The 14,752-nt window shown below is 50.0% G+C and overlaps 1 protein-coding gene and 1 long non-coding RNA gene across 3 annotated transcripts in view; one reads left to right on the top strand and one right to left on the bottom strand.

The window, feature by feature from the left end:
* Positions 1–3,450, bottom strand: part of LOC106726090 — a 13,971-nt gene extending 10,521 nt beyond the window's left edge. The window contains exon 1 of the long non-coding RNA XR_001362100.1: positions 3,375–3,450. This is a non-coding gene — a long non-coding RNA (uncharacterized LOC106726090). The remainder of the gene's footprint in view (positions 1–3,374) is intronic.
* The window catches only part of TSHZ2 (teashirt zinc finger homeobox 2), a 443,028-nt gene that overhangs the window by 408,501 nt on the left and 19,775 nt on the right, over positions 1–14,752 (top strand). The window lies entirely within an intron of this gene.

Here is a 14,752-nt window from a genome sequence, read left to right as displayed (position 1 = left end):
GGAGAGGGAAAGAGAGATAGAAACATCAATGATGAGGGAGAATCACTGATCAGCTGCCTCCTGCACGCCTCACTTGGGATCGAGCCTGTAACCCGGGCATGTGCCCTGACTGGGAATCAAACTGTAACCTCCTGGTTCATAGGTCGATATTCAACCACTGAGCCATCCCGGCCAGGCAAGCAGCAGTATTTTTTAACAGGTCTCCAGGTGAGTCTATGTCCAGCCAGAGTTGAGAACCACGGTGGCCAACTAATAAGTTAGCATTCTCTGGTGACTAGCGCTGTGATGAAATGAAGCAAAGGGGGGCTGCGCTAGCACGTTCAGGGGCAGCATCTCTGGGCGGCGACATGGGAGGAGACTTGAGTGTAAAAAGGAACCCATCCTGAGGAGATCTGGGTACATTCTAACCCAGGTGTCAGCAAAACTTCCTCTTCCTCCTCTTCTTTTATTCATTTATTTATTTGCCCTTTTGGTCCTTTAAAATGCAAAAGCGTTCTTAGCTGGAGGGCTGTGCAGAAACAAGCCCCAGCTGAATGTGTCCCATTCGAACCACGTTCTAGAAAAAACGGACCAGCAGGTGCAAAGGCACTGAGGCAGCTGTGAGTTTAATATGTTAAAGGAGCGGAAAGGGTAGGTGGGGCTTAGTGGGTGAGGATGAAGAGACAAGGAGGCTAGAGATGTGGGTGGAACTTAAATGTTCTTTTATATATGATGAAAAGTCAGTGGAAGATTTCAAGCAAGGAATGAGTGTGTGTGTGTGTGTGTGTGTGTGTGTGTGTGTGTGTGTGAAGGAGATGCTCCTGTTCCCATCCTCGTCACCGCTACACCCTCCTAACACTGCCACCGGTCTCCCCGGGCAGTTCCCGGAAGGAACAACAGAGCCCGCGTGGCCAGGATGCTGTAGCTGCTGCTTTAGTCGCTTCGCTGCTGCACGTTCCCCCGCCTCCTCCTCGTTCATTTTTCTTATTCCTTTAAATAGGCCACTCGAAGCTGCACGGTCTCATTTTTCATAGGTGATCGACTGCTGAGTGGGGGTTTAGGTAGACAGAGGGAAGGCGCTGATAAGCCGGGCACGGATTCTATTAGGGAGATGCGGTGGTAATTAATGAAGCCTGCCAGTAATTGGGAAGGTGTGGGTCCCCGTAATATCGTAATGATAGTCATCCGTCTGCGCACCGCCCATCACCCGGAGCCACGGAGCCATCCCTCACGGCTCTGATCTCAGACGCATCGCCATGCAAATGCCCCTGACAGGACGCTGTCTCCGGCTCCCTAATTGGCCGGTATAGAGTTGTTTATGGATGTCGTCGGCATTTAGGCCTCCGTTGGAGCTTGTTCAAAAATCGTTAGCAAAGTTGCCTGAACGGCCTTCTCAAATATGTACCCCCCTGTTCCGGTTTCTGTTTTGAAGGCGGTGGAGGTTGGGGATAAAATTAAGCTGCACATTGTGTGGACTGGAGCACTCTGTGCGGTGGTTATTAAGCCGGTTTTGAAGTAAAAACCGATTTACAGTGATTTCTCATCCCGTGAAGATACAGCTTCAGTCTGTGCGGAACGGGGTGCTTTGTTAATAGCACGCCCTCGTTCTGAAGAGCCGTCGAGTACCTGAGCGCCATCCTGAGACGCAACCATTTGCACAAATTATGGTTTTGCATTGAGACTGGTTTCTAAGCATCATCCCCATTTCATTCCAAATGGGTACCTTCGCTGGCCGCATGGAGCACATTCTGTTACCAGTATTTTTTTTGTTCCTGCACGAAAGTGGTCACTCTTTGTCTCCCCCACCAAACTGGAAGGTGCTGTGAAATGCTATAAATTCTTTTCAAAGCCCTTATAAGGCTGCTAAGTGGGCTGGGTGTCTCTGTCATGACGTTTAAGAGGGATCTTTTAACTATTTGGAAAACATGGGAAGTGCCGTTTTAATATATAATCGACACACTTTAGAAGTATTCAAGTATGAAATAGCTCTGTGCAGGCAGCATCTTGATCAGTTCCAAGGCGGAGAGGAGTTTAAGAAGCTCTGGTCTCCATTTCCGCCCCCTGGAGAAAGAGAGGCGTGGGTGCACAGGGCAGCAGAGATTTGGGAGTCTTTATTCCCAGTTCTTCCACTGAGGAGCTCTGTGTGGCGTTGATCAAATCACCTGGCCTCTCTGAGCGTCGGTCTCTCTCTGTCTCACCCGCGCTCAAACGTAGATCTAAGCCTTAGATTCTAAGGCTTCAAATGAGCTAATCGGTGTGAATGTGCATTATATGGAAGGGCTTTGCAATCAGACCTGAGTAGCTTTGCCACTGATTGGCTGGAGAACTTGGAGAAATCACTTCCCCTCTTCTGAGCAGTTTTCACATCTGTGAAATGGGCCAGATAATACAGACTCTGGAGGGGCTGAGGAGCAGAGATAATGGGTTGAAGGCCCCCAGGATGAGCTTGAGACTCCTCCGTTCCTCCTCAGAGGTGTCTGCTGCCCCTGGACACAGTGGAGGGCTGGGCCTGGCATCCGGGCACTCAGTCAACATCCATGGAGTGAATGGAGCAACCATAAGGCATGGTGACCACTGCTCTGCGTGCCTCTGCTGGCTCCTGACCTGACCTTCACACCAGCTCTCACCGCTGCGAGGGAAGCACTGATGCTGCGAGGCCGCAGCGTGAGGACCAGGGGAAGGGGGATCCTGAGAGGTGACCTACCTTGCCTTTGCTGGGACTGAGTTTCCCAGGACGGGGCGCACACCCAGGCCCACCCAGGCCCCCCCAGGCCCGCCAGGCCAGCAGGGATAAGCAGGTCATCCCAGTTCAAACGAAACTCCCTCCCGGCCTCCAGCCCCAGGCTCTCGCAGGCCATGGTTCTCAAAACCCTTCTCTTCCATTTCTAACTGTAGATGAGTTGTGTTTCTCTGTAGAACAATCTGGAATGTTCCAGATCCTCTCACGGAGCAGAAATGGCTGCTAGGCAATGCTCGCTGGCAACAGACAGCTTCACCTCAGCCTCCAGAAAGTTCTGCGGATCCGTGACAGTGGCCGGCGGCCCTCTTACCCACGCGGCTGTGTCCTGTGTGGGGAGAGGATGAGGGGGAAGGCAGGGGGCCTCCAGGCAGTCAGTTGGGCAGGGGCTAACCAGGGAGCCCCGTCGCATTTCGAGGGCAAGCCTGTGGTTTCCTGCCATCCACAGGTAAACAGTAGGCGCCCCGCAGTCACCGAATCTTTCCTCTGTGGACTCCTCGCTGCCGAGGAGGTGCCGAGGGCTGTCGAAGGGTCAGGCGCCCGAGAGCTTCCAGCCTCGGGGGATAAGGGGGGTATGTTGGGGGGCGGGGTTGCTCCACAGCCAGGACTTTCTCACCAAAGGCTCTACTCATCCCAAATGATACACCCATTGGATCACCTGCCGGAAGCCAATGCCAGCATGTCCCAGGGTTGAATCATCTGTAGGTGGCTGAGGGCATTTCCCCAAACCTGAAAAGGATTGTGACGCTCTATCCACTGAGCCAAGCCGGCTAGGGCAAAACACGTTGTTTTTTAACTTAACGAGAGAGAATGCACCCTGACCGCGTCCTTGGCCGGTCGGTTTCAACCTTTCCTTTCTGGCCATTTCTGGTCATAAAGGATGGGCGGGACTTCCAGCGTCCTTTTCACTTCTTCGTTATTAAAAGCAGGATCAGTTAATAAATAATTATGATGCTCAGTTTCCAGGGAACAAGAAGATAAGGGCAGGAACACTTGAGCCTCACAAATTACATGCTACAGTCTAGATTTTCACTCGGAGTGCAGACCAGCCTCGCGCTCCTTTTCGTTCCCGTGGCATAAATTGTTCTAATTATACGTGCAAGAGCCTCCATCCCCGAAGATATGAGTTGGAAGCGTGGTGTCTGTTCTTTTAATTCCGAGAAGCATTTGCAGTAACGTGTTCCCACCCCCCTTGTTTTCAAACTGAATTGTTTCAGTGGTAGCTTGGTGTGTCAGCTTGTAAGTCTATAAAACAGTTTTATACCAGCTGGAGATTCAACATGCTACATGAATACATAACAGTGCCTAACCAAGAAGGTTTGTAATTCAGTAATTAGCTGTAATTAATGAACACAAAGTGAAGACTCATTTACAGTTTAAATTATCACATTAGCTCCTGTCACCCTCTATGTACACAAAACAGCAGGAATTCAATTATTTTTATTCTTCAAAGCTAATTTAAAATTTAAGGGATGCCATTACATGAAATAATAGGTAGGAAATGTAATCGAAATCACTGGGAACAGTTGGCCGTCCTTAGAATTTAAAAAAAAAAATCCGATGGCTGACGATTTGGAAATGTTTTATCATCTGTGAACAGATGAAGGATTGAAATCTCTGCTCTTTTCAGTGTATTTAATTTGAAAGAGGAAGCAAGTTTGGTGGTTGCCGAGTCCTTGTGCGGGGAGGATTATCACGCATAAATGTAAAAGCAGCTGAGAGCTGATAATGCTGTTGATAGTAGCAAGATGACAGCCGGGGAGAATCACATTCCATTATCCTGAGCGGGGCTGAGTCTCGGGCAGCCGCACGGAGTTCCTGGAACTGCCGCCCATTTTTGATGCAGACCTTCGGCCGGGGAGACCCTGCGTCATTGGCACAGTGCTGTCGTCCTAGGTTCTTTGTACACGCATGTGGGACACAGACTTTAACTGACCCGGCACCTCCTCTGTCTCAGGCACCGTTTGAAGGGCAGGATCCCGGCCACACTCTTGACCTCATGGAGCCAACATTCCAGGAGGAAGAGACAGACAGTAGCAGAGGTCCTCCAGCTTGGCTATTGACAGAATCCAGGGGGAGCTTTAAAAACGTATGTGTATCAAGGCCTGGGTCCCAACCCCACGTCATTGAGCCAAATTCCCTGAGAGTCAGTCCCGGGCACCAGTATTTTTTTAATTGACAGAATCCAGGGGGAGCTTTAAAAACGTATGTGAATCAAGGCCTGGGTCCCAACCCCACGTCATTGAACCAAATTCCCTGGAAGTCAGTCCTGGGCACCAGTATTTTTTTATATATTTTTTTTTATTGATTTCAGAGAAGAAGGGAGAGGGAAAGAGAGATAGAAACATCAATGATGAGGGAGAATCACTGATCAGCTGCCTCCTGCACGCCTCACTTGGGATCGAGCCTGTAACCCGGGCATGTGCCCTGACTGGGAATCAAACTGTAACCTCCTGGTTCATAGGTCGATATTCAACCACTGAGCCATCCCGGCCAGGCAAGCAGCAGTATTTTTTAACAGGTCTCCAGGTGAGTCTATGTCCAGCCAGAGTTGAGAACCACGGTGGCCAACAAATATATACAACTAATAAGTTAGCATTCTCTGGTGACTAGCGCTGTGATGAAATGAAGCAAAGGGGGGCTGCGCTAGCATGTTCAGGGGCAGCATCTCTTGGCGGTGACATGGGAGGAGACTTGAGTGTAAAAAGGAACCCATCCCAAGGAGATCTGGGTACATGTTCTAACCCAGGTGTCAGCAAAACTTCCTCTTCCTCCTCTTCTTTTATTCATTTATTTATTTGCCCTTTTGGTCCTTTAAAATGCAAAAGCGTTCTTAGCTGGAGGGCTGTGCAGAAACAAGCCCCAGCTGAATGTGTCCCATTCGAACCACGTTCTAGAAAAAACGGACCAGCAGGTGCAAAGGCACTGAGGCAGCTGTGAGTTTAATATGTTAAAGGAGCGGAAAGGGTAGGTGGGGCTTAGTGGGTGAGGATGAAGAGACAAGGAGGCTAGAGATGTGGGTGGAACTTAAATGTTCTTTTATATATGATGAAAAGTCAGTGGAAGATTCCAAGCAAGGAATGAGTGTGTGTGGTGTGTGTGTGTGTGTGTGTGTGTGTGTGTGTGTGTGTGTGTGAAGGAGATGCTCCTGTTCCCATCCTCGTCACCGCTACACCCTCCTAACACTGCCACCGGTCTCCCCGGGCAGTTCCCGGAAGGAACAACAGAGCCCGCGTGGCCAGGATGCTGTAGCTGCTGCTTTAGTCGCTTCGCTGCTGCACGTTCCCCCGCCTCCTCCTCGTTCATTTTTCTTATTCCTTTAAATAGGCCACTCGAAGCTGCACGGTCTCATTTTTCATAGGTGATCGACTGCTGAGTGGGGGTTTAGGTAGACAGAGGGAAGGCGCTGATAAGCCGGGCACGGATTCTATTAGGGAGATGCGGTGGTAATTAATGAAGCCTGCCAGTAATTGGGAAGGTGTGGGTCCCCGTAATATCGTAATGATAGTCATCCGTCTGCGCACCGCCCATCACCCGGAGCCACGGAGCCATCCCTCACGGCTCTGATCTCAGACGCATCGCCATGCAAATGCCCCTGACAGGACGCTGTCTCCGGCTCCCTAATTGGCCGGTATAGAGTTGTTTATGGATGTCGTCGGCATTTAGGCCTCCGTTGGAGCTTGTTCAAAAATCGTTAGCAAAGTTGCCTGAACGGCCTTGTCAAATATGTACCCCCCTGTTCCGGTTTCTGTTTTGAAGGCGGTGGAGGTTGGGGATAAAATTAAGCTGCACATTGTGTGGACTGGAGCACTCTGTGCGGTGGTTATTAAGCCGGTTTTGAAGTAAAAACCGATTTACAGTGATTTCTCATCCCGTGAAGATACAGCTTCAGTCCGTGCGGAACGGGGTGCTTTGTTAATAGCACGCCCTTGTTCTGAAGAGCCGTCGAGTACCTGAGCGCCATCCTGAGACGCAACCATTTGCACAAATTATGGTTTTGCATTGAGACTGGTTTCTAAGCATCATCCCCATTTCATTCCAAATGGGTACCTTCGCTGGCCGCATGGAGCACATTCTGTTACCAGTATTTTTTTTGTTCCTGCACGAAAGTGGTCACTCTTTGTCTCCCCCACCAAACTGGAAAGTGCTGTGAAATGCTATAAATTCTTTTCAAAGCCCTTATAAGGCTGCTAAGTGGGCTGGATGTCTCTGTCATGACGTTTAAGAGGGATCTTTTAACTATTTGGAAAACATGGGAAGTGCCGTTTTAATATATAATCGACACACTTTAGAAGTATTCAAGTATGAAATAGCTCTGTGCAGGCAGCATCTTGATCAGTTCCAAGGCGGAGAGGAGTTTAAGAAGCTCTGGTCTCCATTTCCGCCCCCTGGAGAGAGAGAGGCGTGGGTGCACAGGGCAGCAGAGATTTGGGAGTCTTTGTTCCCAGTTCTTCCACTAAGGAGCTCTGTGTGGCGTTGATCAAATCACCTGGCCTCTCTGAGCGTCGGTCTCTCTCTGTCTCACCCGCGCTCAAACGTAGATCTAAGCCTTAGATTCTAAGGCTTCAAATGAGCTAATCGGTGTGAATGTGCATTATATGGAAGGGCTTTGCAATCAGACCTGAGTAGCTTTGCCACTGATTGGCTGGAGAACTTGGAGAAATCACTTCCCCTCTTCTGAGCAGTTTTCACATCTGTGAAATGGGCCAGATAATACAGACTCTGGAGTGGCTGAGGAGGAGAGATAATGGGTTGAAGGCCCCCAGGATGAGCTTGAGACTCCTCCGTTCCTCCTCAGAGGTGTCTGCTGCCCCTGGACACAGTGGAGGGCTGGGCCTGGCATCCGGGCACTCAGTCAACATCCATGGAGTGAATGGAGCAACCGTAAGGCACCGTCAGCCTTTAAGAGACGGTGACCACTGCTCTGCGTGCCTCTGCTGGCTCCCGACCTGACCTTCACACCGGCTCTCACCGCCGCGAGGGAAGCACTGATGCTGCGAGGCTGCAGCGTGAGGACCAGGGGGAGGGGGATCCTGAGAGGTGACCTACCTTCCCTTTGCTGGGACTGAGTTTCCCAGGACGGGGCACACACCCAGGCGCCCCCAGACCCCCCCCCAGGCCCTCCAGGCCAGCAGGGATGAGCAGGTCATCCCAGTTCAAACGAAACTCCTTTAAAATGCAAAAGCGTTCTTAGCTGGAGGGCTGTGCAGAAACAAGCCCCAGCTGAATGTGTCCCATTCGAACCACGTTCTAGAAAAAACGGACCAGCAGGTGCAAAGGCACTGAGGCAGCTGTGAGTTTAATATGTTAAAGGAGCGGAAAGGGTAGGTGGGGCTTAGTGGGTGAGGATGAAGAGACAAGGAGGCTAGAGATGTGGGTGGAACTTAAATGTTCTTTTATATATGATGAAAAGTCAGTGGAAGATTTCAAGCAAGGAATGAGTGTGTGTGTGTGTGTGTGTGTGTGTGTGTGTGTGTGTGTGAAGGAGATGCTCCTGTTCCCATCCTCGTCACCGCTACACCCTCCTAACACTGCCACCGGTCTCCCCGGGCAGTTCCCGGAAGGAACAACAGAGCCCGCGTGGCCAGGATGCTGTAGCTGCTGCTTTAGTCGCTTCGCTGCTGCACGTTCCCCCGCCTCCTCCTCGTTCATTTTTCTTATTCCTTTAAATAGGCCACTCGAAGCTGCACGGTCTCATTTTTCATAGGTGATCGACTGCTGAGTGGGGGTTTAGGTAGACAGAGGGAAGGCGCTGATAAGCCGGGCACGGATTCTATTAGGGAGATGCGGTGGTAATTAATGAAGCCTGCCAGTAATTGGGAAGGTGTGGGTCCCCGTAATATCGTAATGATAGTCATCCGTCTGCGCACCGCCCATCACCCGGAGCCACGGAGCCATCCCTCACGGCTCTGATCTCAGACGCATCGCCATGCAAATGCCCCTGACAGGACGCTGTCTCCGGCTCCCTAATTGGCCGGTATAGAGTTGTTTATGGATGTCGTCGGCATTTAGGCCTCCGTTGGAGCTTGTTCAAAAATCGTTAGCAAAGTTGCCTGAACGGCCTTCTCAAATATGTACCCCCCTGTTCCGGTTTCTGTTTTGAAGGCGGTGGAGGTTGGGGATAAAATTAAGCTGCACATTGTGTGGACTGGAGCACTCTGTGCGGTGGTTATTAAGCCGGTTTTGAAGTAAAAACCGATTTACAGTGATTTCTCATCCCGTGAAGATACAGCTTCAGTCTGTGCGGAACGGGGTGCTTTGTTAATAGCACGCCCTCGTTCTGAAGAGCCGTCGAGTACCTGAGCGCCATCCTGAGACGCAACCATTTGCACAAATTATGGTTTTGCATTGAGACTGGTTTCTAAGCATCATCCCCATTTCATTCCAAATGGGTACCTTCGCTGGCCGCATGGAGCACATTCTGTTACCAGTATTTTTTTTGTTCCTGCACGAAAGTGGTCACTCTTTGTCTCCCCCACCAAACTGGAAGGTGCTGTGAAATGCTATAAATTCTTTTCAAAGCCCTTATAAGGCTGCTAAGTGGGCTGGGTGTCTCTGTCATGACGTTTAAGAGGGATCTTTTAACTATTTGGAAAACATGGGAAGTGCCGTTTTAATATATAATCGACACACTTTAGAAGTATTCAAGTATGAAATAGCTCTGTGCAGGCAGCATCTTGATCAGTTCCAAGGCGGAGAGGAGTTTAAGAAGCTCTGGTCTCCATTTCCGCCCCCTGGAGAAAGAGAGGCGTGGGTGCACAGGGCAGCAGAGATTTGGGAGTCTTTATTCCCAGTTCTTCCACTGAGGAGCTCTGTGTGGCGTTGATCAAATCACCTGGCCTCTCTGAGCGTCGGTCTCTCTCTGTCTCACCCGCGCTCAAACGTAGATCTAAGCCTTAGATTCTAAGGCTTCAAATGAGCTAATCGGTGTGAATGTGCATTATATGGAAGGGCTTTGCAATCAGACCTGAGTAGCTTTGCCACTGATTGGCTGGAGAACTTGGAGAAATCACTTCCCCTCTTCTGAGCAGTTTTCACATCTGTGAAATGGGCCAGATAATACAGACTCTGGAGGGGCTGAGGAGCAGAGATAATGGGTTGAAGGCCCCCAGGATGAGCTTGAGACTCCTCCGTTCCTCCTCAGAGGTGTCTGCTGCCCCCTGGACACGGTGGAGGGCTGGGCCTGGCATCCGGGCACTCAGTCAACATCCATGGAGTGAATGGAGCAACCGTAAGGCACCGTCAGCCTTTAAGAGACGGTGACCACTGCTCTGCGTGCCTCTGCTGGCTCCTGACCTGACCTTCACACCAGCTCTCACCGCTGCGAGGGAAGCACTGATGCTGCGAGGCCGCAGCGTGAGGACCAGGGGAAGGGGGATCCTGAGAGGTGACCTACCTTGCCTTTGCTGGGACTGAGTTTCCCAGGACGGGGCGCACACCCAGGCCCACCCAGGCCCCCCCAGGCCCGCCAGGCCAGCAGGGATAAGCAGGTCATCCCAGTTCAAACGAAACTCCCTCCCGGCCTCCAGCCCCAGGCTCTCGCAGGCCATGGTTCTCAAAACCCTTCTCTTCCATTTCTAACTGTAGATGAGTTGTGTTTCTCTGTAGAACAATCTGGAATGTTCCAGATCCTCTCGCGGAGCAGAAATGGCTGCTAGGCAATGCTCGCTGGCAACAGACAGCTTCACCTCAGCCTCCAGAAAGTTCTGTGGGTCTGTGACAGTGGCCAGCAGCCCTCTTACCCACAGCGGCTGTGTCCTGTGTGGGGAGAGGATGAGGGGGAAGGCAGGGGGCCTCCAGGCAGTCAGTTGGGTAGGGGTTAACCAGGGAGCCCCGTCGCATTTTGAGGACAAGCCTGTGGTTTCCTGCCGTCCACAGGTAAACAGTAGGCGCCCCGCAGTCACCGAATCTTTCCTCTGTGGACTCCTCGCCGCCAAGGAGGTGCCGAGGGCTGTCGAAGGGTCAGGCGCCCGAGAGCTTCCAGCCTCGGGGGATAAGGGGGGTATGTTGGGGGGCGGGGTTGCTCCACAGCCAGGACTTTCTCACCAAAGGCTCTACTCATCCCAAATGATACACCCATTGGATCACCTGCCGGAAGCCAATGCCAGCATGTCCCAGGGTTGAATCATCTGTAGGTGGCTGAGGGCATTTCCCCAAACCTGAAAAGGATTGTTTGCTGCCAGACAGCTGAGGGCATCTTAATCTACATGTTATTGCCTCCTACTGGCCAAACACCTGAACAGCCGTAGGCAATTCTTCCAATCTGAGGATGGATTCTGTATAGGAAATCCCTTTGATGTGTATATCTCCACCTTGCCTTAGGACAAATTGTGTTAATAAAGAGCAAGGAGTCCTGAGACAGGAGAACTTAGTTCCTTTAGCTAAGTCTTCTCTGACTCCCCAAAATGCCTTTCAAAATTATGTTTCATCTCTGGACTCTTGATTAATTTACATGCAGCACCTTCTCCAGATTCCTGAACCCTTCTAGATGCTGGATGAAGACCACCGACAATCACCTTTAAATTAAAGCTTTTGTTTTGCAGATTGGCCCCCCAGCCCAAGCCCCAGCTCTCTTTCTTCCTTCACTCACTCTCCCCTGCTCCCTGGATCTGCAGGAACCGCTGTAATGAGTGCGTTGGCCTCTGTCGCCAGCGTGGAGGCTGACACGGTTCAGTGGGCTGAAGCCTCGAACTGGACCAGCACACGTGCCAGGCTCCCTCCGTGCACACGCATGTGCTGCCGGTTCCCTGTACAGAGCAAAGCGGGAGGGAAGCCAGGGGGAAACTGAGGTGCACGGAGCTTCTCTGAACGGAGCGGCCACCGACGCTGGGTGCCAACTGCTGTGAGAGCAATCGTCAGATGCTCGCACACACGCAGCAAGAAGATAAATTTATTTTCATCCTTCATATTTGGGGCTCTTTCCTTCCACTTATTTATGCTTTAAACAACGGTTACAGTAAATATAACAATAAAAAAAAGCGCCTGCAGTGGACAGGAAGATGATCGAGCAGCCCTGATATACGGCAATTCATGTTTCTTCTTTACAATCGCTAACGAATCTTAACTGGAGCCATGTTCCGTTCCCATGTGAGTGATAAGCAATGATTTATTATGAAGTGTCATGAAACCGGAATGCCATACAGTGAGACATGAGCTAGTGGAAAACGTTTTCCCTGTTCCCCAACCTCATTACTCAAAGACGCAGTGTCCCCTTCCCAAGCCTAATTGAACTGGCTTTTCCGAGTACTCTACTCATTGGCGATGCAAATCGACCAAGGAGAGGATGTCCAGCAAAGTTGCGTGCCTCGGGCCCCGTCCGGCCGTGCCAGGGCTGGCAACAAGACTGGGACTGTGCAAACTGGCCGGCCCCGGAGGTATGTTCCCAAGAACTGTCTCAGCTCTGCGCCAAAGCGGCAGGCACGCTAATGCACTCGGGAGATGAACCGGCCGGGAAGAAGGGACCCAAAGAGCAACTTCGATGACTTGGACCTCGTGTGATCCACGTGTCAAGCCGTCCTACTTGGAACTCATGCCTGGATCCTTTAAGACTTACCCCCGGGTCCCAGGGAGCCAGCTGCACCCGGCGAAGGAGCACAGGCATGGAGCAGACTGAGCCTGGGTTCAGGCCCAGCGCGCCCGTGTCCCTCCGTAACTGGTGTGGTAGGTTTCACAAAGGGACCCGTTCTTTAGCCTTCCCTGACTCATGCTGTTTACCGCGTCTGTTTGTAGGGTCCTCCCGTTCTGGTTCCAGGCGAGGCTGTGCTTTGGCCCACCGGCTAGGATGCCAACGGTGGCTTGAATAAAGCTTGTGTGATTGGACTTGTTTACGGTCCCTCCTGCGCTCATGCTCCCAGACCACACCCAGAAGAGCTGTGTCACTGTGGTTGTCCCAGCTGTGGGGCAGGAAGGGAGCGGCTCAGCTTTCACTCGTCTCTACTTCCTCCCTCTCTTCTAGGCTCCTTTCATCTTGATGCATTGGATTTTGGAAGGAAGATTAATGGAAAGGGGGACAACCTCTAGAGTTAATAAAGTGCTGTTGAAATCCTCTCTTGTCAACCAATGCTCCTTGTGGGTGGGAATCCAGAGACTGACTGACTCTCTGGGCAGGGAGGGGGGCAGGAGTGGGTCTGTGGGAGCCTCAGATCCTAATATGGGAGATGGGTTCCATTCAGGACGACTTCTAACTCACTGAATGTCTTCCCACTCAGGTTTCATGCTTCATCGTCTTCTCTCTAGAGCAGGATACCAGTAAGCAGCAAGACAGCCCTTGAACTACTGCAAACCTACGCACCTTAGTTTCTTGCCAAAACAATGAAAGTGTAGGGGGGCTGCTGGGCCCTCTGTTCTACCATCTTTATCCAATAGCTTTTGCTGCTTCTCAGTCATGACCGCGTATAGAACAGAGAGCCTGCTGCATAAGCATGGCCCACAGGATGTCAGATGCCAAACCCCCTCCTCGCTGGAACCCAGTCCCTTCCAGTGTTTCTCTCGGGGTCGCTCCCCTGGCTTCTGCAGCCCCTCCACAAGTTGTTCAATGGATTCTTCTAGTCTTTCCCTAGATAGCTTGGTGGCCTGTTCTGCCACTAAATAAATCCCATGGAATGTATCTAACAGCCCCCCATTTTTTATTCTTTATTTTGAAATAATTTTAGACTTAAAGTTGCAAAGATAGTAGAGAGAAGTTTCACCCAGATTCCTGTAATGTTTTACATCTTACCTAACCATGAACACTGGCTCAGTACTATTCACTGTACTATAGACCTGTTCCAGTACTACTAAAATTTCTTTTTGCTGCTCCGGAATCTAATTTAGGATTTCACATTGGATTTGGTTGTTGTGTCTCCTCCTCCTTCCATCTGTGAAAACCCCTCAGTCTTCCCTTGTCTTTTATTATTATAACAAGTATTATTTTGACAAGTACTCATCAGTTATCTTGTAGAACGCCTCCCAGTTTGGGTTTGTGGATGACTTCTCATGACTGATCCAGGTTATGCATTTTGGCAAGAATATCATAGAAAGAATGTGCCTTCCTAAAGCATTATAGCAGGGATGCCATGATGTTTATGTGTCATTTCTGGTGATGTTAACTTTGATCACTTGGTTAAGATGGTATTGACAGCTTCCTTTAAAATATGAACTTCCCATTTGTCCTCCCAGACCACCCAGACTGTCTTTTTTTTCCCCTTTTTATATGTATTTTTATTTTTCAATTACAGTTTGCATTTAATATTATCCTGTATTAGTTGCAGATGTATGCATAGGGGCCATAAAATCATGCGCTTTACAGCGTGGCCCCCCAACATTTCAAGCACTCACCTGTCCCCATACATAGTCCTTACAATACTATTGACTGCATTCCCTACACTGTAGTTTATATTTCTGTGACTATTCTGTAATCACCAATTTGTACTTCTTAATCCCGTCACCTTTCCCACCCAACCCCTCAAGCCCCTTCCCCTCCGACAGCTGTCAATCTGTTCTCTGTATCTATGAGTCTGTTTCAATTTTATTTTGTTCTTTAGATTCCATGTATCAGTGAAAGCATGTAGTATTTGTCTTTCTCTGCCCAAACTGCCTTTTTTATATTAGTAACCACTCGTACCCACTGAGCAATACTAGAACACAGGGCCACACAGCAGTTAAACACATAGCCCCCAAAATCAGAGAGCTCTTGATTCCCATACTAGCTGGGATCCTTTGGGCAAGTTGTTGAGATGCTCTCTGCCTCCATGTCTTCCTCTCCAAAGGACCTAACTCATAGGGTTGTTGTAAGGATTAAATAAAGAAATAAGTAAAAGCTCTCAGCATAGTGCATAGCATATAATAAGATAATTACTTCATCTCTCTGGGTCTTAATCACTTCACCTACAGAAAGATACTGTATGTATAAAAGAGCAATATGTACATGAAGGTACATGTCATGGTTCTTTCAAGTTCTTCTACTCGTTTCTTCGAAGAAGCTTCTACCCATAAATGCGCTATGCCTCTCCTTTTTGTTTTTCTCACGGCAAGTGTTGTGTTGTGCCGCTGTTAAAT

This window comes from Myotis brandtii, unplaced genomic scaffold (assembly GCF_000412655.1).
Source record: "Myotis brandtii unplaced genomic scaffold, ASM41265v1 scaffold225, whole genome shotgun sequence".
Classification (NCBI taxonomy): Eukaryota; Metazoa; Chordata; class Mammalia; order Chiroptera; family Vespertilionidae; genus Myotis; species Myotis brandtii.
Note: the sequence above shows the minus strand (reverse complement) of the source record. Positions and strands in the feature narration are given on the sequence as shown.